Here is a 27065-nt window from a genome sequence, read left to right on the forward strand (position 1 = left end):
GCTAGATTGTCTCTGTGACTGTAAATAATTTAGTGCGGCATATAAATTATCTCCATTAGAACTGAGGCAATGTAATTACAACCACACCTCCCTCAAAATTACGGCAGGTTACTTCTACCAGATGAGGCAAGCTACCATACTGCCCCCGCACATCACAAAACTTACTGGGGAAGACTTAAGGAGAACACAGATTCGGTTTAGTCAACCTCTGAGCAAGTAATTCATCTCTCTAAACTTATTCTCTTATCTGTAAAATGAGAGGATTAGACTAAATTATCACTTAATATGCTTCAAATCTTAAACTTCTTGAAATATAAAATATAAGTGAAACCAGGATACTCAAAGAGATGAAGAAAAAGGAATCGATGAATAACCACTGTCTTGATCAAACTCTTAAGAAATTAAGTAAATTTAAACAAGATCTTAAAGTATAGAGTCCCAGGTACAGTATCAATGTATTCTGCTAGGAAACTGATTTGGTCTCTTCGGGTGTGCCTGGTTTTCCATTTTGCTTTAAGTCTACATGTGAACACACTATCCCAAACGCCGCCAAACTGCAGAGAGGTCAGTGGAAGATAGAGCTCACAAAGGTTTGTACTGTCTCTTTCCCCCATAAAACATGGACCAAGAAAAAAAGTAAATTAAAAAAACAAAACAAAACATGGACCAAGAAAGTCTTCCTCCTACATCAGACTAGTATAATCCCCACTGCTACATTCGGGGCTTTCAAACATTATCATATGCTTGCTTTGTCAATGACCCACACCAAGTACAACTTAATACCCTTTTGATAGGAGCTGTGGTTAATTTCAGGTGCTGTAAGGCAAACTGGAGTGTGAATTCATCCACTAAGCTTAAGATACACCACACCCACCCTTCCTGTGGGTACATATATAAAACAGGACAGGGTCCTTGGAAAAGAATCCTAACAGGTATCTAGAGAAGGGAATTTAGATTAACAACTTATGTGAAATGTGTTAACAGGCAGAAGATCAAGGCAGAAATGAAAAGCTTAACATAGCTCTTCAAAGACACATTTACAAATACCTTCTGTGGCCCATACCAGACCTAACATTTTTCTCCATCTTTAAAAAGGGAAAAAATCACTTTCAAAGAGTTTGATTAATAGCATGGTAGGAAAAAACAAATTCGACTTTCTTGCAGAATAAAATGTTTTACCTGATGCAGACCTTCCCTTGCATTATAGCTGATTTAACTAGGCTATCACTGATGACCAGTGAGTTTTCAATTTTTACTATTACAAAAAAATGCCAGATTTCCTTGGAGAGAAGCTGTCAGATCAAGTGTGCGTTTCTAGTTAGAACATAATGGCAGGCAAATGGCTCTCCGTGGAGGTCATACCTATCCAGACTCCCACCAGTAACTCTGGAACGTCACTGCCCCACACCCTTGTCCTTGCTGGTTTTCTCTTCTGAGCACTGTTGGTATGTTTGAGAGCCATTTAACACTTCACTTTTCTGCCAACTGTTTATATCCTTCGTGCATTTTTCTATTGGGCTGGTCTTCTCAATGATTTGTAGTGGTTATTTCAAAATAAGAAAATGAACCCTTTGTCTGATAGCATTCCCTCTTCAACTCATTCCAATCTGGTGTCTATCTGTACCACTCAACTGAAACTGCTCTTTCAAGTCACCAGTGACCTCCAGATGGGACCAAATCCAAATGAAACTCTTTCTGTCCTCATCTTACCCTCACTCTCAGCAGCTTTCAATACAGCTGACCAGCAGACCCTCCTTATTAGAACATTCTCCTCACTTGGCTTCTTTGGTATCGTAGGCTCCTTATTTCTCACTGGCTACTTTAGTCTCCTCTACTGGAGGTTTCCTCCTCTCCTTTCTTCCCCTTCTACACCCCTACTAAGGTAGAAGCTGATGCAGGGTTCAGACCGTGGACACTACCTATTACAATCTCTGGAGCTGACCACATTGGTTGGGGTGTCAACTCACACTTGTTCCATTCATGCTGTTGCCCCAGCAACGGAAACAAAACCCAGGAGACTTAAAAACAAACAAACAAACAAAACTTCTGTTGAACAAATGAAGTCATTTCAGTGGGTTTTAAAAATACCTCTATAAACACAGATGAGATAACAAATTTATAAAACCAAAACACCGTTTTTGCACTTCAAACACATGCACTCAACTGCTAAGCAGACATTTCCCCCTGGATGTGTCACAAGCACATCAAATTGAGTATCTCCAAAACAAAGCCTTTTTTCGTCCACCATATACCAACACTGACCACCAACCAAACCTTTTCCTCCCCAAGTGTTCCCTGTCTCAGAAAAGGCACACCCCAGTTGTGAAAGACAGAGCCTAGAAACTGCCCTGGCTCTTCTTTTCCCTCCTAATCCAATTCATCCAATTCCCCATCTTCTGAGTGTCTCCCCTCTTCCATTTTCTTCTGCCAACACCCAGAGATCAGAAACCACTTCCTAGTTCATCTCCCTGTGTCTCCTCTGGCTTCTCTAAGCCGCTGTCTACTCGGGTTCCTAGTCAGTATCCCCTCCTACTCCACATGAGCTATGATAATAACTCTGATCGATGTGGTCCACTACAGCAGCCACGTAAGGCTTCTGAGCACCTGAAATGTAACTTGAACTGAGGTATGCTGTAAGCAGGAAATACACACTTGGTTTCAAAGGCTTAGTACAAAAAACAGAAGTGAAAATATCTCATTAATAATTTTTATAGGGCACCTGAGTGGCTCATCAGTTGCGTGTCTGACTCCTGATTTCAGCTCAGGTCATGATCTCAGGGTAGTGGGATCGAGCCCCGCTTCAGGCTCCGTGCTCTGCAGGGAGTCAGCTTGAGGATTCTCTCCCTCTGTCCCCCCCCCCCCGCCCCCCGCTCACATGTGCCTTCTCTCTAATAAATAGTCTTTTTAAAAAATAATAATTTGGGGGGCGCCTGGGTGGCTCAGTTGTTAAGCGTCTGCCTTCAGCTCAGGTCATGATCCCAGGGTCCTGGGATCGAGCCCCGCATCGGGTTCCCTGCTCAGCGGGGAAGCCTGCTTCCCCCTCTCCCACTCCCCCTACTTGTGTTCCTTCTCTCACTGTGTCTCTGTCAAATAAATAAATAAAATCTTTAAGAAAAATAAAAAATAATTTTTATATTGATTACATGTAGAAAAATTTAAGATTATGTGTGTAGCCTGATTATATCCCTTACTGAGATACTGTCCTGAGCATTTCACAGAGCACCAACACCATCATGGCCATCTTTTTTTTTTTCCCCCTAAAGTAGGCTCCACGCCCAAAGTAGGGTTTGAGAACTCATGACGCTTAGATCAAGACCTGAGCTGAGTTCAAGAGTCGGACGCTTAATCAACTGAGCCATCTGGGTGCCCCCTTGGCCATCTTTCTTAACCATGTATGACTAAAGCATGAAAAGTGCTGGGCCTGGCATTGGGCAGGCACTGAGATATTTGCTGAACAAATTATGGCCAAGAATCAGTATCATCAATGTGTGCTCACTTAAAAACAAAACACTAAAAATATAATTGTTTACCTGAAGTTGGATGACACTTTTACAATATATCTGGTATTAAAATTTTCTATGTTTAAACTGTAGACACACATGCATCTTAAATAATCTTTAATGTTCATTCTAATCACGTCATCATTAATTTTTCTTTTTTAAAGATTTTATTTATTTGGGGCGCCTGGGTGGCTCAGCCGTTAAGCGTCTGCCTTCGGCTTCGGTCATGATCCCAGGGTCCTGGGATCTAGCCCCGCATCGGGCTCCCTGCGCAGCGGGAAGCCTGATTCTCCCTCTCCCTCTCCCCCTACTTGTGTTCCCTCTCTCGTTGTCTCTCTGTCAAATAAATAAATAAACTCTTTAAAAAAAAAAAAAAAGATTTTATTTATTTGACAGAGACAGACACAGCAAGAGAGGGAACACAAGCAGGGGGAGTGTGAAAGGGAGAAGCAGACTTCCCGCAGAGCACGGAGCCGGATGCAGGGCTCGATCCCAGGACCCTGGGATCATGACCTGAGCCAAAGGCAGACGCTCAACAACTGAGCCACTCAGGCGCCCCCATCATTAATTTTTCCAATTTCTCATGGTCAAAATTTCTGTCAGAAGAGAAAGACAGAGACTGGGGAAGACTGGAAATTCAAGCTCACCTAAAAATAACTTAAGATTCTGACTCATCAACTCTTAAAACACTGGTCATTACAACTCAAAAAATCAGTCACAAGAGAAGGAAAGTCAGTGGACAGTACAAAGAGAAAAAAGCAAGTAGAGGATAAACATGGAAAGTGTAAGTAATGAGAGCTGGACCCGTTTTTTGTTATGCCCTGCAACATTATTAAACCCCTGGAGAGGTGTGGTATATGCTCAAGATGACAAGGTGTACAGTCAGTGTGTTGTCATTCTACAGAAAACACAGAAAATGCACTCTCAGATGACCTCGCAAACACAGAAAGCGATGGAGTAAGTAGAATGCACACTCTGAAAACGATCACTACATTTTAAGTACAGAACAACTCTAACCTGAATGAATTTTAATGTGATTTAGGTTGGAAGCCCTTTAAAAATTTCAATTTAGGTCCTCATTCAACCTCCAGAGACAGATCACAACCAAAGAAGCACCACCACCAGTGAGCGTACAACAAGGTTTACCCTCAAACAGAGAGACGTACAGCTCCCTGCTAACAGGATGTAGAAAACTGTGCGACACCACAAAACAATCCAGGTCTTCCACAGATAGAGGGCAAGAGGGGAAAAAGAGTGACAAATGGGGAATCTATCCATTTTTTAAAAAAAATCCGGTAGATCGGAGCGCCTGGGTGGTTCATTCAGTTCCTTCAGCTCAGGTCATGATCCCAGAGGCCTAGGATGAAGCCCCTGCTTCTCCTTCTCCCTCTGCCCCTCCTCCCGTTGGTTCTCTGTGTGTGTCTCTCTCTCTCAAATAAACAAAATCTTAAAAAAAAAAAAACTGGTAGACCCTATTTGGATCCTGATTTGCCAAAATTAGAAAACTGTACCAAAAAATTATAATATTTGAGACAATTGGAAATTTCACTCTGATTGGGTATTGGATAATACTAAGCAACTACTGTGTGGGTTTTTGTTTTTTTAGATAAGAGAGTTTTGTGGTTGTATTATGGTCAAACAACAAAAAAAGTGTTTATCTTTGAAAGACAGTGTGTGTGATGCGTGTGTGTTGTGTAGTAACATATATACAGAAGAAACAAAATAATTATTTTGGGATTTTCTTCGAAGTAATATGGAAAGAACTAACCATAAAGGGAAAAGTAATAAACTCAACTGCATTCATAATGACTTCTCTTCAAATGACACAACGGAAACCCACAGAGCAGGTGGAGACATTCAGCACACTTAGATCTCCTGAAAAACTCATATCCAAAATAAAAGAAATCCTACCAAGCGTCATGTTTGAAAATATGTCCTGAGGACAGGACACGGAGGATCCCCGACAAAGGCCCACATGAAGAGGAACTGTGGTCTGCCACCAACAGCCAGGACCGAGCTGCCATGCCTGTAAGTGAGCCACCTTGGGAAGGGTCCTCCAACTGCAGTCAAGCCTTCAGAGGCGGACACAAGTTCCTCTCCCACAGAAGCTGAGATAGTAAAGGGTTTTTTTGTTGTTATGAGCCACTACAAGTTTAGGGATAATCTGTTATGCAACAACAGAGAGCTAATAGGATAAGATAAACAAATAACGCAGTAGAAAAAAAACAAAAGACTTTAAAATATACTCTTCATAAAAAAGGGTATCCAAGGGGCGCCTGGGTGGCTCAGTCATTAAGTGTCTGCCTTCGGCTCAGGTCATGACCCCAGGGTCCTGGGATCGAGCCCGCATCAGGCTCCCTGTTCAGCGGGAAGCCTGCTTCTCCCTCTCCCACTCCCCCTGCTTGTGTTCTCTCTCTCGCTGTCTGTCAAATAAATAAATAAATAAAATCTTTAAAAAAAAGGGGGGGGGGTATCCAAATAACCAATAAAAAAGCTCAAAAAGGTGCCTGACCTCACTAGCGCAAATTAAAACTATCATAAGATATCACTACACAGCTGAAGTGTAGCTACAATGAAAAGGATGGAAAATATGAGCTGTCGGAGATGATAAGGAGTGAGTGAAAGTCTGACACACCACTGGTAGAAGTGTAATTTCATTTGGGCCAACCACTTCAGGAGGTGCAGACAGTTTTCCAAAACCAAATGTACGCATACCTCTAGGACCTAGCGATTTTACTCCCAGATATGTTCCCAACAGCAGTATATATGTATGTCCACCAAAAAAACACACTTTAAATGTTCAGAGCAGCACTATTTGTAACAGCCCAAAACTGCCATCTCTCTAGATGTCCACCAACAACAGAGTAATTTCATACAACAAAATTTCATATGGCAACGAGAACAAATAGTCAACAACGGCATGCAATAATGGATAATCCTGTACACATTGCCAAGAGAAAGAACTCAGACACAAGCTAACATACTCTAAGAGTCCACTTATTTAAGGAACAAAACTGGGCAAACTCAGTTCAGGTAGATGTCAGGATACTGGGAGGGTACTAAAGGGAAGCAGACAAATGGGGGCATCTGGGATGCCAATTACCCAGGTGCATTTCAGCTTGTGAAACTTATTACAATTTGAGTCTTTTCTGTATTTCTATTATAATTCAATAGAGTTTTAAACTAGTAATACAGGAGTGAGAAATGGGGGAGGAAGTGAGACAGCAGTGTCCTCCGGTATACGGTTGTTTGGAGCTCCGTAAATGAAGGGTCATTATACTATTCTGTATATGTTTGTGCATGTTAAAATCTTCCCCTAATAAAAAAGATTTTTAGGGGCACCTGGGTGGCTCAGTAAGTTAAGCGTCTGCCTTTGGCTCAGGTCATGATCTCCTGCTGTAAACCTCCCTGCTCAGCTTCTCCCCTCTTCCCTCTGCCCCTCCCCCCGCTCGTGTTTTCTCTCTCTCAAATAAATGAATAAAATCTTTCTTAAAAAGATGTTTAAATTTCTTAATATGAAACTGGCCTGCATAACTGTTCTGCTCCTAGACATCAAAAGGTGTTGAATTCTTCACATCTTTTGACCCAATTATTCAACTTCTATGACTTTATCCTAAGCAAAAAGTCTTATATATAACAATGTCCGAAAAGTTTAAAACAGAAAAGAGAAATATCTAAATATAGAGGACACAAAGGACACTGTGGGGACTATCACAAGACAAATAATCCAGGTCATTCACAAATACATGGCACCTAAATATCCAACAATAAATAACAACGATTTTATCTGCACCAAGGTTCTTTTATCCATCCAAGGAAATATAGTCATTAGGAGCCCTGGGTGGCTCAGTCATGAGCCTTCAGCTCAGGTCATGATCCCAGGGTCCTGGGGTCGAACCCTGCGGCGGGTTCCCTGATCAGCAGGGAGTGTGCTTCTCCCTCTGCATCTCCCCCTCAGCTTGTGCTCTCTCTCTTGCTCACTCTCTCTCAAATAAATCTTAAAAAAAAGAAATATAGTCATTAAAAATATTATCATCTGAAAAGATGCTCCACATTTTGTCCTGAGGGAAATGCAAATTAAGACAACAGTAAGACACCACCACATACCTATTAGAACAGCCAAAATCCAAAAAAAGACACCAAATGCTGACAACACTGTGGAGCACCGGGAACTCTCGCTCAGTGCTGGTGGGAATGAAAGATGGTGCAGCCACTTTGGAAGATAGTCTAGCAGTTTCTTACAAAACTAAAAATACCACACCGTCTAGCAATTGTGTTCCTCAGAAAACTTAGGTCTATACAAAAACATACACACAAATGTTTATAAGCAAATTTATCCGTAACTGCCAAAACTTGGAAGCAACCAAGATGTCCTTCAGTAGGTGAGTGGATAAATAACCTGTGGTCCATCCAGACAACAGAATATTATTGGGTAGTAAAAAGAATGAGGTAGCAAGCCATGAAAAGTCATGGAGAAACCTTAAATGTATACTACTAAGAGAAAGAAGCCAATCTAAAAAGGTTACAAACTGTGATTCCAACCATAGGACATTCTGGAAAAGGCAAAAGCATGGGACATTTAAAAAGTCGGTGGTTGCGGGATGGGTGTGAATAAGCAGAGGATAGAGAATTTTAAGGGCTGTGAAAATACTCTGTATGATACCATAATGATGGATACATGTCATTATGCATTTAACCAAACAGAATGTGCAACACCAAGAGCCCATAATGTAAGCTATGGACTTCTGAGTAAATGTGATGTGTCAATGTAGCTTCATCAATTGTAACAAATGCACCACTCTGGGATGCTGGTAATGGGAGGGGCTGTGCGTAGTATGTAAGGGGGTGGGGGACAGTAGGTATGTGGGAAATCCCTGACCTTCTCCCTCAATTTTGCTGTGACCTTAAAAAGCCCTAAAAAAATAGTCTTTAAAATGATGTAAACAAAACTCTTAGGAAAAACAGGAGTAAATCTTTGTGACGTTAGATTAGGCAAAGCCTTCTTAGATGATACCAAAAATTAAGAAATTAAAGAATAAACAGATAAATAGGGCTTCATCGAAGTAAAAATAAAAATGTTTGTGCTTCAATGACACTATGAAGAACATGCAAAGACAATCTACAGAATGGGAGAAAGCATTTGCAAGTTGTACATCTAATAAGGACTTATAATATGTGGGAAACACAACTCAATAATAAAAAGTCAAGCAACCCAATTTAAAAATTGGCAAATAATTTCAACAGACATATCTGCAAAGACGATAGACAAATGGCTATTAGGCACACTAAAAAAAATACTCAATGTCATCAGCCATCAGGGAAATTCAATCCAGAACCACGCAATGCCACCAAATACCCACACTAACATGGCTACAAGCAAGACGACACACAGTAACAAGAGCTGACACAGATGTGGAAAAACTGAAGTTCTCACACAGTGCTGGGAGTGTAAAATGATACAGTCACATTGGAGATTATTTTGGCAGTTTTTCCAAAGTTTTTTCTTAAACCCTTTAAGACCTTATAACCCCAGCAAGTCTGCTCCTAGGTATATATCCAAGAGAAATGAAAGTCTGTGTCCACAGAAAAATTTGTACACACAGAATGTTCACAGAAACATTATTCATCAGTCAAAAAGTAGAAATACTCATATATTCATCAACTGATTGATGAATAAATATAAGGTGGTATTTCCATACGACAGACAAATATTTAGCAAAAAAAAAATGTACTGGTATATGGTACAACACACATGAACTTTGAAAACACTGCTAAGGGAAAGAAGCCAATCACAAAAGACCATATATTCTATGATTCCATTTATGTGAAATGTCCAGAATAGACAAACCCATAGAGACAGAAAGTAGATCAGTGATTACAGGGGCCAAAGGGATGGGAAAGAAATGGGAGTGACTGCTAAAAAGTATGGGGTTTCTTCTTCAAGTAATGAAAATAATCTAGACATGATTGTAGTGATAGCTGCACACATTTTGTGAATATACTAAAAAAAAAAAAATCAACAGTATGCTTAAGTGTGTGAACTGTATTTGTGCGTTATGTCTCAATAAAGCGATTATAAGATACAATACGTATTTGCAAAGAAAGGTGAGGGGCGCCTGGGTGGCTCAGTCGTTGGGCGTCTGCCTTCAGCTTGGGTCATGATCCCAGGGTCCTAGGATGGAGCCCCGCATCAGGCTCCCTGCTCCGCGGGAGGCCTGCTTCTCCCTCTCACAGTCCCCCTGCTTGCGTTCCCTCTCTCCCTGTATCTCTGTCAAATAAATAGAATCTTTAAAAAAAAAAAAGAAAGGTGAAGGAAAAAGTAGTTTTTAAAAAATGGTAGAGGGGCGCCTGGGTGGCTCAGTTGTTAAGCATCTGCCTTCGACTCAGGTCATGATCCCAGGGAATTGAGCCCCGCATGGGGCTCCATGCTCGGCAGGAAGCCTGCTTCTCCCTCTCCCCCTCCCCCTGCTTGTGTTCCCTCTCTCGCTGTGTCTCTCTGTCAAATAAATAAATAAAATCTTTAAAATAAATAAAAATAAAAATAACGGTAGAATCTATCTTTACCAAATGTATTCATATGCATTCTCATGTAAGTTCTATCATTTTTTACAAACAAGTAGGCAATCTGAGGTGCAAAGACAGTGAGCGACTGAGGTCACAAACCAAGCAAGTGGCTAGGCCAGGGACTTGGAAATGCCCGCTCTTCCTCCTATCGCGCCACCTCCCAGACTGCTGAAAGTGAAGCTTATGCTACACGCAGAACTACTGCAACAGCTGCACCATTTACGGAGGGGCCAATGGGATGTTCTTAAATGTTCTTAAACATTTTCCTACCTGGTATTTTGCAGACACACCAAAATTTTGGTGAATAAATCACATTTATTTCTCATAACTCCATTTATAATTGAAAGTACTAACACTAAGAAACCCAACCATGATTATACTGCAGTAAACTTATCTGATATAAATGTGTTTGGGGGGGCTTATTATAAGCCTACTTCTCAACTACAGAGGTGTGATGACCATAAAACAGAGCCCAGAGAGGAAAAATGATATAAAGCACAGAAATTAAAAAGGAACAGGAAGTCCTTTCAAAATGTGGATGGGAGTAAACTGAAAACACCAGGGGATAATTTTTAAGCTTATACAATGCCTATTGGGGAACCAAGGAGATCGAAACCTAATGGTCAAAAGATCTGAACAGAGCACTCATTCATAAAAAAGAAAAAAAAAAATCAAAACATAAGCTAACATGTGAAAAACACTTACCATGGCTAATTTTTTTTTTTTTTTTTTTACCATGGCTAATTTTTGAAATTAAAAAATCCATGAGGTATTCTTTTATATCCCATGAATCAGCAAACAAAAAATAATTAGAACTAATTAAAACTGATGGGAGAATATGGGGAAAGAGGGATATTCCTCTATCACTAATACACTGTAAATGGGTGCGAGCTTTTTAAAGAATATGATGACATACAAGATTATGGGGCGCCTGGGTGGCTCAGTCGGTTAAGTGTCTGCCTTCGGCCCAGGTCATGATTCCAGGATCCCGGGATCGAGCCCCACATCGGGCTCCCTGCTGAGCGGGGAGCCTGCTTCTCCCTCTCCCTCTACCCACCGCTCCCCCTGCTTGTACTCTCTCTAATAAAAAATAAAAAATCTTAAAAAAAAAAAAAAAAAAAGATTAATAAGAATGACAATACTGGGGCACCTGGCTGGCTCAGTCGATTAAGCATCTGCCTTCGGCTCAGGTCATGATCTCAGGGTCCTGGGATAGAGCCCCACATCAGGCTCCCTGCTCAGTGAGGAGTCTGCTTCTCCCTTGTCCCTTCCTCCCCCCACCCCTACCCCCGCCCGCTCATGCTCACTCGCATGCTCTAATAAATAAATAAAATCTTGTTTTAAAAAATAAAAAAATGACAGTACCTTTTAATTAGGTAATCTCATGAAAATTAAAAAAATTTTATCAAAAAGGGGAGAAAATTATTTGTACAAAGGATAATAGTAACTATGGTTGTACTTACTAACTACAACTCATGTATGCTGTAATGTGGATAATAACATGAACTATCATTTAATCCTCATACATACATCATTGCTATTGTGCAAGAGAGGAAACCAAAGCTCAGAGCTCAAACAACTAGGATTTGGCAGTAACGGGACTCAAGGTCCTAGTATTTAATCCTTACCCTACTAGGTTCATAACTGAGTTGGGGACAGAAAGATTATGAATGAGAATGCTCTCTGCAGGCAGCTGGAACCCAACAGAAAATCAAGGCTAGAGACGGATCTGAGCACCATTAGCACATACCTGATAAATTTAGCCATGAAACTAGAGATTGCACAAGGCATAGTGTGGAAAATAAAGGCTGAAGAACAAAATGTGAAACTATCCTGGAAATTAAAAAGGAGGCCATAAATGGTAAGAAGAAAACCAAGAAAATATAGTGTCAGAGAACTTGTAAATTCTACAGAGAAAACTCTTCCCTGGCTTTTGCTGCCAGTAAGATTTAAACAACAAATAGTGTTTTAAACACCTTTCTATAGCTCATAGATAGGTACTCAAAAAGATGTGCTTAAGAGGAAAAACTGGAGCTTCTGTGCACTGCTTCTGGGAATGTAAAATGATGTAGCTTTTATGGAAAATAGTACAGTAGTTTTGCAAAAAAAAAAAAAGTAAAAACAGTTTATGATCCAGCAATTCCACTTCTGGGTACATACCCCAAAAGAACTGAAAGCACAATGGTCAAAGTGATATTTGCACACCCGCATTTGTAGTACATAAATCAGAATAGTCAAGAGATGGAGGCAAGTACCCACATGACTAAACACAATGTGGTGTACACATACACACATACACACACACAACGGAACAGAATTCAGCCTTCGAAAGGCAGAAGTTCTGATCCATGCTACAACACAGCTGAACCTCGAAGACTATGCTTGAAGTCACTCAACAAAAGGACAAATACCTTCTGGCTGCGCTGCTATGAGGTACTCAGAGTAGTCAAATTCTGTAGAGACAGAAAGTAGAATGCTGGTTGCCAGAGGCTGCAGCAGGGAGGGAATGGAGAGGAATTTATTTAATGGGTATGGAGTTTCAGTTTGGGAAGATGAAAACATGTCTGAGGATGGACAGCGGTGAAGGTTACACAACAATGTTAATGTACTTGATGCCAATGAACTGGACACAAACTGGACACATAAACGGAACTTCCAGTTTCTTGTCCAGCACGTAAGGAGCTTCGAAGCTGCCACTCTGTCCTCGCCAACAGTAAAAAGCTGAACAACTAAAGAATCAACAGTTCTTTTTAGAGTCATCAGAGAAATTCGGTCATAAGGCAAACTGCTGCCCCCAAGATTGTGGAGAAAGAAAGGCCAATACAGAGAATGACAACTTACCAGAGCAGAGACCTGTGAACCAAAACCTCCCATGGACCTACCGCCAGGGCAGGAAAACCAGAACTAAAACCAACAAACTGCTGGCGGCTCAGTGAGAACAACTCCCAGACTTACAAAAGCCAGGAGGATTGGGAGTTTTACCTCCAGGAGTTCTACCAGGTCCTAAGAGTGAATACAGTTGAAAAATCTCCTGCTTCCGGCAGGGGGAGGGGAAGAGAACAATTCTGAAATACGCCAGTTTTCTGTTCTTTTCTGCCCTCAGCAGAAACTATTTTACCAGAGCCTACCCCATCTGAAGGAAGGGAAATACACAACTTCAGACCCTTCTAACCATCCTGTCCCATCCAAGGAGAGAAAAAGTTGAGAAGCACTCGAGTTCAGTCGGGGGCCCAGGCTCACATGTACAGACTACATCCAACAACAGCAATTACACATTCTTCTTGAACTCACATGGAACACTCACCAAGACAGACCACACATAAAATACACTGTAACAAATTTTTTTTTAATTTTATTTTATTATGTTGTTAATCACCATACATCATTAGTTTTTGATGTAGTGTTCCATGATTCATTGTTTGCATATAACACCCAGTGCTCCATTCAATACGTGCCCTCTTTAATACCCATCACCAGGCTAACCCGTCCCCCCACCGCCCTCCCCTCTAGAACCCTCAGTTTGTTTCTCAGAGTCCATAGTCTCTCATACACTGTAACAAATTTAAAAGAAGAGCAATCACACAGTGTCTGCTCAGACCACAATGCAATTAAACTAGAAATCAGTAAGAGAGATCTGGAAAATCCCCAAAGTACTTGAAAATTAAACAGCACCTGTAAAGAAGACATGAATCAAAGAAAAAAAAATCTCAAGAGAACTTTAAAAAATTTTTTAATTTTTTTCAAATTTCAAAATTTGGGGGACAGCAAAAGAAGTACTTAGAGGGAAATTTATAGCACCTAAAAGATAATATTAAAAAAAAGATTTTAGGGGCACCTGGGTGACTCAGTCGTTAAGCGTCTGCCTTCAGCTCAGGTCATGATCCTGGGATCGAGCCCACCATCGGGCTCCCTGCTCCGCAGGAAGCCTGCTTCTCCCTCTCCCACTCCCCCTGCTTGTGTTCCCTCTCTCACTGTGTCTCTCTCTCTATCAAATAAAATCTTAAAAAAAAAAAAAATTTTTTTTAAAGTCAATAAACTAAGCTTTTACGTTAAGAATCTAGATAAAGAGCAAATTAATTCCAAAGCAAGCAGAAAACAATATTAGAGAACTCAATGAAACTGAAAACAGAAATCAATAGAGAAAAATCAACAAAATCAAAAGCTGGTTCTCGGGGAGGGGGGTGGAGATCAGTAAAATATATCAGCCTTTCTCTAGGATAAAGAAAAAAGACCCGGGGAGCGTGGGTGGCTCAGTCGGTTAAGCGTCTACCTTTGGCTCAGGTCATAATCTCAGGGTCCTGAGATCAAGCCCCACTCCATGCTCAGCAGGGAGTCTGCTTCTCCCTCTCCCTCTCTCCCTACCTGTGCTCTCTCTCTAATAAATAAAATCTTAAAAAACAAAGAAAAAAGAAAGAAGACCCAAATTGAAAGGGGATATCATTCCAGATAAAAGGATAACAGAGGCATCTGGCTGGCTCAGTCAGATGCGTGCAACTCCTGATCTTGGGATTATGAGTTCAAGCCCCACGTTGAGTGTAGAGATTGCTTAAAAATAAAATCTTAAGGGGGGGAAAAAAAGGACAACCAAAGGATGAACAATTCTACGGCCACTAATGTGATAACCAAGATGAAATGAACCAATTCCTTGAAAGATACCATCTGTCACAACTCACACAAGAACAGACAATCTGACTAGGTCTGTATCTATTAAAGAAGATGTTATCAGTGATTAATAACCTGCCAAAACAGAACATACCACGCCCAGATGGGTTTACTCATGAATTCTACCAAACATTTAAGGAAGAAATGATACCAATTCTCTACAATCCCTTCCAGAAAACAGAAGCAGAAGGAATACTTCCTAACTCATTCTATGAGACAAGCATTATGCTAGTATCCAAACCAGACAAAGACTTTACAAGAAAACTACAGTTCAGTATCTCTCCATAAACACAGATGCAAAAATCCTTGACAAAAGATACGCAAATCAAATCCAACAGCATATAAAAAGAATTATAAACCAAGTACGATTTATCCCAGGTATGCAAGACTGGTTTAACATTCAAAAATCAATTAACGTAATTCATGTCAACAGCCTAAAGAAAAAAAAAATCACATGATCATATCCATATATGCAGAAAAAGCATTTGACAAAATCCAACACTCATTTGTGACTAAAAACTCCCAGCAAACTAGGAATAGTGGTGAGCTTCTCAACCTTATAAAGAACATCCACAAAAAACCTACACCAAACATCATACTTAAAGGTGAGAAACTCAAAGCTTTCCTACTGGGATCAGAAACAATTCCAATCAAATACAATCAAAATCCCAACAAGTTATATTGTGGATACTGACAAATTGATTTCACAGTTTACACAGAGAGTCAAAAGACCCAAAACAGCAAACTCCATATTGAAAAGAACAAAGTTGGAGGACTAGCACTCCTCAACTTCAAGACTTACTATAAAGCTGCAATAATCAAGACAGTGTGGTGCTGATGAAAGAGCAGACAAATAGATCAATGGAAGAGGACAAATAGCCCAGAAACAGATGCACATAAATGCAATCAACTGATCTTTGACAATGGAGCAGATAGTCTTTTCAACAAATGGTGCTGGAACATCGCATGCAAAAATTAATCTAGACACAGACCTTGTACTCTTCACAAAAATTAACCCCAAACAGATCATAGACCTAAATATAAAATGCAAAACCATAAACCTCCCAGAAGATAACATAGGATAAAACCTAGATGACCTTGTACAATAAACTCAATATTTTTGTCCCCTCAAAATTCATATGCAGAAATCTTAACCCACAAGGTGACAGTATTAGGAAGTGAAGCCTTTGGAAGATGATTAGGTCATGAGGGTGGAGCCCTCATAAATAGGACTAGTACCATTATAAAAGGGACCCCAGAGAGCTCCCTTGCCCTCTTTTGGCCATATAAAGATATGATGAGAAAATGCCTGTCTGCAATAAATTAGAGTCCTCACTAGAACGTGATTATACTTGCACCCTGATCTCAGATTTCTAGCCTCCAAAACTGTGCAAAATAAATTTCTGTTGTTGATAAGCCACCCAGTCTTTGAATTTTATTATACCAGTCCAAATTAAGAAAGCTTGGGCTATGGCAATGACTTTTCAGATACAACACCAAAACCGTGACAGACACCTCACTAAAGAAGATATACAGGTATGCCTAGGTGGCTCATCTGATTAAGCGTCTGCCTCTTAATCTCAGCTCAGGTCTTGATCTCAGGGTCCTGAGTTCAGGCCCCACTTTGGGCTCTACCCTGGGCAAGAAGCCTACCTAAAAAAAAAAAGAATAAAGATATACAGATGGCAAATAAGCATATGAATAGATGCTCAATATCATACGTCATTAGGGAATTGCAATTTAAAACAATGAGATACAAAAAAGGGGGGGTCGCCAGGGTGGCTCAGCTGGTTGAGCGTCCAACTCTTGGTTTCAGCCTAGGTCATGATCTCAGGGTTGTGAGATCGAGCCCTGTGTCAGGCTCCATGCTCAGTGGGGAGTGTGCTGAGATTCTTTCTCCCTCTCCCTCTGCCCCTCCCCCTGCTTTTGTGTGTGTCTCTCTCTCACACACATAAATAAATCTAAATAAATAAATAAATAAAGATACCACTACACACCTATCAGAATGGCCAAAGTCCAAAACACTGACACCACCAAATGCTGGCAAGATCGTGGAGCAGAAGGAACTCTCACTGCTGGTGGGAATGCAAGATGATACAGCCACTTTGGAAGACAGTTTGGCAGTTTCTCAAAAAGGTAAACATACCCTTACCATACAATCCAGTAACTGTGCTTGTTATCTATTCAAATGAAGTGAAAACTTATGTTCACACAAAAACCTGCACACAGATGTTTATAGCAACTTTTCTTTTTATAATTGCCAAAATTCAGAGGCAACCAAGATGTCATTCAGTAAGCAAATGGATAAATAAGCTGTGGTACATACAGACCACAGAATATTTATTCAGCACTAAAAGGAAGTGAGTTCTCAAGCCATGAAAACATGAAGGAACCTTAAATGTATATTACTAAGTGAAAAAAAAACAGTCCAAAAATGGTATATACTGTGTGATTCCAACTATGACATTCTAGAAAAGGCAAGACCCTAAAGACGATAAAAAGATTAGTGGTTGTTGGGGGTTAAGGTGGGAGGCAGGAAAGAACAGGCAGAACACGGAGAATTTCAAAGGCAGTGAATCTATTCTGTAGGATCTTATAATGGTGGATATATGTCATTCCACATTTGTCAAAACCCACAGAATATACACTGACAGTGAACCCTAAACTGTGGATTTGGAGTGGATAATGATGTGCCAGTGTAGGTTCACGGATTGTAACGGATGTACCATTCTGGTACTGATGTCCATGGTGGGGATTACTGGGGGATGGGAGTATATGGGAACTTTTTTACTTTGGCCTCAATCTTGCTGTGAACCTTAAACTGCTCCATGAAATAAAGCTTATTAATTTTTTAAATTGTTTAAAAATAAATCTTATTTGTATTTTACAATTAAGAAGATTTGCTAAATAACTTCATTTTTAACGGAGCTTAAAAATGTCGTATGTTATACATCATTTGAAAAGGAGATAAATGAAAAGTTTTCTGGAAAAAAAAGGTATTTTTCACTGCTTAACAGTTGTATTTTACATGCAAAAAACAAAGAACAAAAGAATCCAGCTTATAATTTAGCATTTACCTATTTCTGCAGCAAACAGTGTACTTCTAAAAGCTTCTAAGAACAAAGTACTTTATTATACCAAACTAAGCAAGCTGAATTACTGGCAATTAAAAAAAAAAACAACCCTCTAAAGCCCACCAATGTGGGAAACGGCTGCAGTGGACACTTTCACCATGCAGCGACCGGAGAGAATGAGGCAGAGAGCTCTCCGTGCTGCTGGACTCAGTGAGAAGTGATGAGTGGTAAAAATATGTATATTCTCAACACTGTATAGCTTCCATAAGCACATATATAAGTACACAAATACACAGAAAAAAATCAAGAAGGCAGACATAAAACTATTAACAGCAGAATGTGGAAAAGGATCAGGAGAAGATGATCAGAAGAGAGTTTGGTATTACCTATGACTTTACTTTTTTTCAAAACAAATATAATCACATATTTCATTAAAAAAAAATTAAGAGTTTTCATTCCAAACAGAAAAATAGCAATAGAATAAAAAACAAAAATTCACAATATCCTACGCCTCTAGTCAAAATTTTAAAACCAGAGCCAGTAAAAGTTCATCACATAAGCTATTAATCATTAAGAACATCAGTTTGGCCTGAACCATTTGTTCTGTGAAAATTTGTGACTTCTACACTAAACTACTTGCAAAAAACACCCATAAATTCAAATTACCCAAAGTTATTTTCTATGGAAAAGGGAGGAGAACATTAACATCTCCATTTTACATGTGAAGAAATGGGCTCAGAAAGGTGAAATAATGTGCCCAGTCAGACAGCTAATCTGGTCAAACCAAGGCTCCAATCCAGTTCTCATGAACTTAATCCACCCTTCCTCTAAACCATTCTGGCCAGACTGCCTCCCTCCCTCCCAAGAGGCTCCTTTTTGATATGAAAGATGAACATCCCACACTCACCCTGAGGGAAAAAGTTAAAAATAATGCATGTAATGAATCAAACACAAGTGGTAACGGTAATAACAGGCACAGGGCAAACAAGCTAGGAAGAGACACAATTTACACCTACCAGGGTAAAGCATGTAAGCATGTAATGCCCCTGCTGAAGGTTTACACTAATCAGGAGGCAATTCAGTAGTAAGTGACATCAAGAATTGAAAAACCGGCCTGACAATATGGTAAATGGCAGGAATGGACTTCCTCTACATTTTTCTGGAGAAACATAAACATGCCCAGTAATGTTTATTTTTAATCCTCGCAACAATTCTGCTAAACCAGCTCTCTCTCCACCTCATGCTCCCTATAATTCTTTCTCATTCTTTCCTCAATACCCCAGAAGATTATCGAGCTTTATTTTTTGAAGTTTGATGGAAACAATAGTTACACTGTCTATGCATTTCAAACTCTTTGTCCTCATTGAAAAAGCACTGGGATAGGACTAGAAGTAGCTATTAAGTCTCTGCTCCCAATATCAGCAGTGTTGGCACCAAACCCAACCCTCTCCAAGGAGGGCTGTGGCAGAAGCAGGACCACAATCTACAGGGCCTTGCAAACCACAGGGCCACAAAGTGAGTTCCAACCCTAGCCCAGCCTACATACCCTTAGATCCCTGGATGCCTCTTTTGTTTCTGATTGTCCCTCTTTCATTTATTAGTCAACAAAAGAAAAGACTTAATATAAAGAAGTAAGTACAGAACAGTCCCTCCTCTCCCTCGGAATAGGCCATGTGTTATAAATGCTAAAATGCACTCTCTCCCTTTTCCCTTGGCTCATAATCTACTTTGATCCACATCCCTTTTCCAGATTGTTTTTGGTGTTCTGTACTTGGCTAGTCACATGTGAGGTCCACATAATTGTTTTCTAACAAATGATCCCTTTTTTTTTTTTTTTTAAGATTTGAGAGAGACAGAGAGAGCCAGTGAGGGCACAAGCAGGGAAAGAGTCAAGGGGGAAGGAGAAGCAGACTCCCCGCTGAGCAGGATGCCCAACGCGGACCCGATCCCAGGACCCTGGGATCATGACCCGAGCCGAAGGCAGCCGCCCAACCAACAGGGCCACCCAGGCACCCCAAATGATCCCATTTTAAAAAGGCAATTATCTTTGAAATCTTTCCCATTTCTGGATATAAAAATGAGCTAACTAATGTGAAGAAGTAGAAAATCTCTAAGAAATTCCTTACTGACACAGGACTACTCCACACCAACAGAGGAAAAAATTCGTATTTGCTAGTTCATAACAAAACAAACATCCTCTATACTTGTAACTTCTCACGTCTTTTGAATACTGACTGACACATGCAAAACATGTATCTGGTACACAGTTACTTATTCAGAGGTAATAAGACACAAAGAATAATATAAAATAACAGATAAGGCCGCCAACCTAAAAATGAAAGACACTAAACATATCTGTTGGACTGACCAACATAACAAGTGCTTTAGGTACAGAACAACTCAAATTCCTGGATAAGGAACAACTGACCACTAACTTCTAACTAACGTCAATAGCAACAATTGGAAAAAGACAGGAAATACTGTCAAAATGCTAAGGGAAAATAATCATCAACCTAGAATTGGATATTAGGCAAAAAACTGCCTTTCAAGAATAACAACATATTAAAAAAGGGATTTTAAAAGCAGCAAAATGAAAACCATTAAAGGCAACATATAAATTGGGAAAAGGTGCAGACTAGCGCATTTGGGAGCTCTCATAAGGGTAAAGATATTAACTACAGGCTGTAAGTTAAACATGAAATGTCTTAAGATTACCAAGAAGAGCATTGTCTCATCTCCATATTACTGGGTATGGGCACAAGGGGTGGACAGAAGTGAAGGAAAAAAAAAAATCCCACAATACATAGGCAAGGGGCGCCTGTGTGGCTCAGTCGTTAAGCGTCTGCCTTTGGCTTGGGTCATGATCTCAGGGTCCTGTGATCGAGCCCCGCATCGGGCTCCCTGCTCAGCGGGGAGCCTGCTTCTCCCTCTCCCACTCCCACTGCTTGTATTCCCTCTCTCGCGGTCTCTTTGTCAAATAAATAAATAAAACCTTTAAAAAAAAAAATAATAGGAAAAGAAAAAGAACAACAACAAAAAAGCCAAGTTAAAAAGCAGAAAATAAGATAGTAGAAATAAACTAAGTATTTTAATCACAATTAACATAAATGGACTAACTCATCAGTTTGTAATCAAATTATAAGGAGGGCACATGTTGGATAAGCCCTGGGTGTTACACGCAACTAAATGAATCGTTAAACACTACATCAAAAACTAATGATGTACTTATATGTTGGCTAATTGAACATATTAAAAAAATAAATAAAAATAAAAAAATAAAGTCAAATTATAAAAATGCAATCTAGGGGCACTTGGTGGCTCAGCCAATTAGGCATTCAACTCTTGATCTCAGCTCAGGTCTTTATCTTGGAGTCCTGAATTCAAGCCCCAAGCTGGGCTCCACACTGGGCACAGAGCCTACTTAAAAAAAAAAGAAAATTTAAAAAAATTGCAATCTAGCTAGTGCTGCTTTCAAAAGGCACATGTAAAACATTAAAGCCATAAAAAGCTTGTTAGTCAAAGGGCAGAAAAATAGTATCAGGCAAACATTAACCAAAAGTCACTTGGTACAGCTACACCAATATCTAACAAAATATACTTTAATAGAAAAGTATTCCTAGGGGCGCCTGGGTGGCTCAGTCGTTAAGCGTCTGCCTTCGGCTCAGGTCATGATCCCAGGGTCCTGGGATCGAGCCCCGTGTCGGGCTCCCTGCTCAGCGGGAAGCCTGCTTCTCCTTCTCCCACTCTCCCTGCTTGTGTTCCCTCTCTCGCTGTCTCTCTGTCAAATAAATAAATAAAACCTTTAAAAAAAAAAAGTATTCCCAGAGAGACAGAACGATTCTAAACTTATAGGCACAAAGCAAAACCTGAGAGCACCACAGAGATGTGACAGGTCTCCCATCATAACAAGGGACTTCAACAACACCCCTCTGTAAGTGACATAACAGCAGACAAAAGTAGTTAAGGATACTAGTTTGAATGTGAATTCAATTAATGCATTTCATCTAATACATATGGAAAAACCTCACCTTAAAACCAGAAACACAATGGCTTTTTAAGCACAGACACACTGAATACTGATAAAAATTTGCCACAAACCAGACACCAATAAAATAGCCTCAACAAAATTCAAAAAAATCAAAATCACACTGGACCACATTTTATTAACACAATATATGTTAGCAATCAATAACAAAGATTAAGACAAAAATACACCAAAATTTTTCAGTATACTTTCTAAACTCTTTAGTCGAAGAAGAAATCACAATGAAAATCTGAATATATTCAGAACTGAAAGATAAAAATTCTACATAGTGAAACTTCTGAGATGTAGCCAAAGTGTTATTTAAATGAAAATTACTACTTTACTTAGAAGTATATGTACATATAAGTATACGAAAAAGCCAAATATTAAGGACCTAAGCATCTGTTTAATAAGTTAAAAATTAGTGATTAATTCCAAATTAGACAGATTTAAAAGAAATTAAAATTTTATGCCAATACATTTGAAAATGAAGACAAAATAAATTTAGAAAAATGTAAATTACCAAACGTGATTCAAGAAAAATAAAGACTCTAATGATCCTGTAAATATTAAAGCAACCAAGTCAGTAATTTTAAAATGTCGGAGAGTGGCGCCTGGGTGGCTCAGTCGTTAAGCGTCTGCCTTTGGCTCAGGTCATGATCCCAGGGCCCTGGGATCGAGCCCTGCATCGGGCTCCCTGTTCTCCCTCTCCCACTCTCCCCGCTTGTGTTCCCTCTCTCGCTGTCTCTCTCTGTCAAATAAATAAAATCTTTTTTTTTAAGATCTTTTGAAAAAATTATTAAAAATAAAAAGAAGAGCTGCATATAAAGGTGCACTGCCATTTAGCAGCAAATAGAAAACTTAAAAATCATTACAAACAGCAACAAAAACTATAAAGTACCCAAAGAATAAATCTAACAAAAGATGTGTAAGACTCGTAGGGAGAAAAACTGTAAAACTTTTTAAAAGACAACTTCCTATAAACCAAAAGTCAGTTTCCTCTTCTACCTGGCCAGAAAGGCAAGAAGATCAGAGGACATGGAGATCTACTTTTGCCCTTTTATTCCATGCTTTCAATAAACACTTTTTTAAAAGTCCCATAAACACAGTAAATAGACAAGTCATATATTAGGAAAAGTTATTTTTTGCACAGATAATTAATAAAAGATTATTAATCAGAATATACAAGAATTCCTACAAGGGCACCTGGCTGGCTCAGTCCATGGAGCATGCGACACGTGATCTCGAGGTCATGAGTTCAAGCCCCACGTTGGGCGTAAAGTTTACTTAAAAAAAAAAGGGCCCCTTTCCGGCGGCGGCGGCAGCGGCGGATTGTGCAGACATGGCCAAGATTAAGGCTCGAGACCTTCGCGGCAAGAAGAAAGAGGAGCTGCTTAAACAGCTGGAGGACCTGAAGGTGGAGCTGTCCCAGCTGCGCGTCGCCAAAGTGACAGGCGGCGCGGCTTCCAAGCTCTCCAAGATCCGAGTTGTTCGCAAATCCATTACCCGTGTTTTCAGTCATCAACCAGACGCAGAAAGAGAACCTCAGGAAATTCTACAAGGGTAAGAAGTACAAGCCCCTGGATCTGCGACCCAAGAAGACACGTGCCATGCGCCGCCGGCTGAACAAGCGCGAGGAGAACCCGAAGACCAAGCAGCAGCAGCGGAAGGAGCGGCTGTACCCGCTGCGCAAGTACGCGGTCAAAGCCTGAGCACTGGCGTCAATAAAACACAGACAAACTGGAAAAAAAAAAAAGAGAGAGAGGAAAAAAAACCAAATTCCTACAAATAAGATAAACCAAACAACACGGGGGTGGGGGGGCAACACAAGCAGGCATTTCAGAGAAGTGGAAATCCAAATACCAAAAAGATGCTTAACTTCATAAATAGAGAAAACATTATAACTATGCAAAAATAAAAAAAAATAAATAAAAATGGGCAAAGAATTTGAAGAGACTTTCCTCTAAAGACATACAGCCAATGAGCACATGAAGAGATGTCCAACAGCACTAGTCATTAAGAAAAGGCAAATCAAAGCCACAATGAGATACCACGATCCACACCCACTAGATGGCTATTAATTTTTTTTTTTTTTTTTTTTTTTTGACAGAGAGAGAGACAGCGAGAGAGGGAACATAAGCAGGGGGAGTGAGAGAGGGAGAAGCAGGCTCCCCGCGGAGCAGGGAGCCCGATGCAGGGCTCGATCCCAGGACCGTGGGATCATGACCTGAGCCGAAGGCAGACGCTTAACGACTGAGCCACCCAGGCACCCCCGGCTATTAATTTTTTTAAAGGAAAATAATACATGTTGGTAAGGACATGGAGAAATTAAAACCTTGATACAGTGCTGGTAAGAATGTAATATGGTGCAGACACTTTGGAAAACAGTTTGTTCCTCAAAATGTTAAACACAGAGTTACCATGATACCCAACAATTCCACTCCTAAGTATACACCAAGAAAAATAAAAACATATGTCCATGCAAAGACTTGTACACAATGCTCATAGCAGTATTAGTCCTAAGAGTCAAAAAGTAGAAACAATCCAAATGTCCCTCAACTGGTAAATCAGTAACTGTGACATATCCATACGATAGAATGTTATTCGTCAATAAAAAGCCACCAAGTACTTATCCCAACACCTGCGGCAACGTGGAGGAACCTTGGAAGCCTGATGCTAAGTGAAAGAAGCCAGACACGAAAGACCACACAGTGTGTGAGTCCAGTCATATGAAATGTCCAGAAGAGGTAAATCGATAGAAAGTGTATAGTGGTTGCCTAAAGGTTAGATAGAAATGGGGAATGACTGCTAAAGGGGACAAGGTTTCTTTTGGGGGTGACGAAAACGTTCTAAACTTAGACTATTCTAAACTTAGAAAATATTCACAATTCTGTGAATACACTAAAACCCTTGAAGCAAGCATGGAGGGGCAGAGGGGGAGGGAGAAAGAATCTGAAGCAGACTCTGCACTGAGCCAGGACCAGGATGCAGGGTTTGATCCCACAACCGTGAGATCATGACCTGAGCCAAAACCAAGAGTCAGATGCTTAACCGACTGAGCCACCCAAGCGGCCCTAAACTCTGCATTTTAAATGGATGAAGCGCATATGTGAATTATATCTCAATAAAGTTGTTATTTGAAAAAAATAATAAACTACCCAACAAATTGTCAAATATAAAAAAACTGACAATATCATTGTTGGCAAGGATGCGGAACAACAGTGCTGGTAGAAGGGTAAATGGGTACAACCATCCTAGAACACAATCTGCACCATTTACAAAAGTTAAAAATGTACTGGTCCCACTACCCTGCAATTCTCTCCAAGGTCTAGACCCTGGAGAAATGTTTCTGCATTTGTTCAAAGCAGCACTGTTTCTTTACTGGGAACAATCCTATCCTCCAATAACTGGACAAAGATTAAATGAGATACACCCAGTCTGAAACAGAACACAGAAGTGAAAAGGAATGAAGTACAGCTACATGCACCAATATGGTCAAATCTCCCCGTCTGCACACCCTCACTTCCCTCCCTTCCCAGCTGCAATTCCATGTCCCCGCCACCATTACAATCACTTCCCCGACCTTCTCCTGCTTTGCCACTTATGGTCCAGGAAAACCCCAACCCCAACACCACTGTGGCACGGCCTGCTCCGCTTCCGGTAAAACAAGTGCGGTTTGTTTCCACTTTAAACTCAGGATCACTCCCCTCAGGTCGGCCTCTTTGTGGTGCTGACCCATTCCGTCTTACTTTCCCACAGACTTCCATACCTTCCCCTCTCTCCCCTTCCCCACCAGCCCCCACTCACCCTAATTTTCACTGACTGCTGATAACTTCTCCCTATTTCACCAGGAGAGAAAAAGAAAGAGGAGAATGTCCACACGCTCCCACTACCCCAGCTCCCCAATCCTGCTCTCCCAACTCTCAGCAAGGAGGAGCCCACGGGCTCTCGGCCCATTCCCTGAGGCCTTCTCAGGAGCATGGCTCCAGCTCGTGTCCACCTCCCGTTTCACTGGGTTGCTCACTCCGTAAGGAACCATCTCCTACCAAATGTTACCAAATGCTGTAATTTCTCCCATCCCAACAAAACCTGCTCAAGGGTCCCAAATCTCCCTTCAGTGTCATGGCACATGCCCATGAAAGAACTTTACCTGCTGTCCTCTTCCTTCCATCCTCTGTGAACCCTCCCTCCCAGGCTTCTCGAGCACCACCATGTGGGAACTGCTCTGGTCAAGGCTGTCAGCGGCTTCTACACTGCCAAAGCCGCCCCAACAAGCCTTGGCCCTCTTTTTACTTGACCTGAGGGCAGTAGCAGTGGGCACAGGTTCTCCCTCCCTCCTCTATGACACTCTCCTTGGCTTCACAGACAACCTGTTAGCCTGGTCCTCCTCTACCTCAGAGGAGGCCCTTCCCTGTTGTCCCTGCTGACTCAGTCCTCATTCCTCAGTGCCCCCATTCCACCTCAGGGCGCTCAAGGGTCATCAAACACTGAAGCCTCAAACATTTCCAGCTTCAGCCCAGACCTCTCTCCTCAATTCCAGACACCTTAATCCGGCATGTGTCTGGCTGGCTCTCTAAAAGCTCCATAAACTCCCCATGTCCAAGCTTAACCCAACTCTTGATGTGACGTCCACAACCCACACCTCCCATAGTCTTCCCTTTCTTCACAGATGACAACTCCCACTGCAAGCAAAGCCCCCGGTACCATCCTTCACTCTGCTCTCACGCCCACATTCAATCTGTCCCCAAACCCTGTCAGCTCTGCCTTCAAGATGCATCCAGAACCCAACCACTTCTCACGGCCACCCTGTGCCCCTCAGCCTGAGCTGCCATCACTGCTCTGCTGAATCCTGTGGCAGCACAGGGACAGCTATCCTGACAGCTTCAGGGGGTCCTTCCGAAAACAGAGATCAGATCTCATGTCACACTTCTGCTCAAAACACTATAATGACTTCCCATCTCACTCAGAGAAAAAGGTAAAATCCTTAACAATGGCCTGTGTGACTGGCTCCCAAGGACCACCGCTACCCACTCTGGCATTACGTCCTGCCACTCTCCCTTGGGCTCTCCCCCTCCAGCCAACGGGGCTCTCCAGTGTCCCTTCAACACAGCAGGCACAAGCCTTCTTAGCACCGCCAGCAGGGCTCGGCCTGAAAGGCTCCTCCCACACCTCCACCCCAACCCCACCCGCAGCCACAGGGCTCCCTCCCGCACCTCCTTCTGTTCAAAGGCCCCCTTCTCA

At 41.1% G+C, this 27065-nt stretch overlaps 1 protein-coding gene and 1 pseudogene across 3 annotated transcripts in view; one reads left to right on the forward strand and one right to left on the reverse strand.

Annotated features, from left to right (window-relative positions):
• PPP6R3 (protein phosphatase 6 regulatory subunit 3) overlaps positions 1-27065 on the reverse strand; it is a 138241-nt gene that overhangs the window by 102842 nt on the left and 8334 nt on the right. The gene's annotated exons all lie outside the window — the stretch shown is intronic.
• On the forward strand, positions 23133-23580 carry LOC118543972 (large ribosomal subunit protein uL29 pseudogene; annotated as a pseudogene).

The sequence above is a fragment of the Halichoerus grypus genome, chromosome 11 (assembly GCF_964656455.1).
Source record: "Halichoerus grypus chromosome 11, mHalGry1.hap1.1, whole genome shotgun sequence".
NCBI classification, from domain to species: domain Eukaryota; kingdom Metazoa; phylum Chordata; class Mammalia; order Carnivora; family Phocidae; genus Halichoerus; species Halichoerus grypus.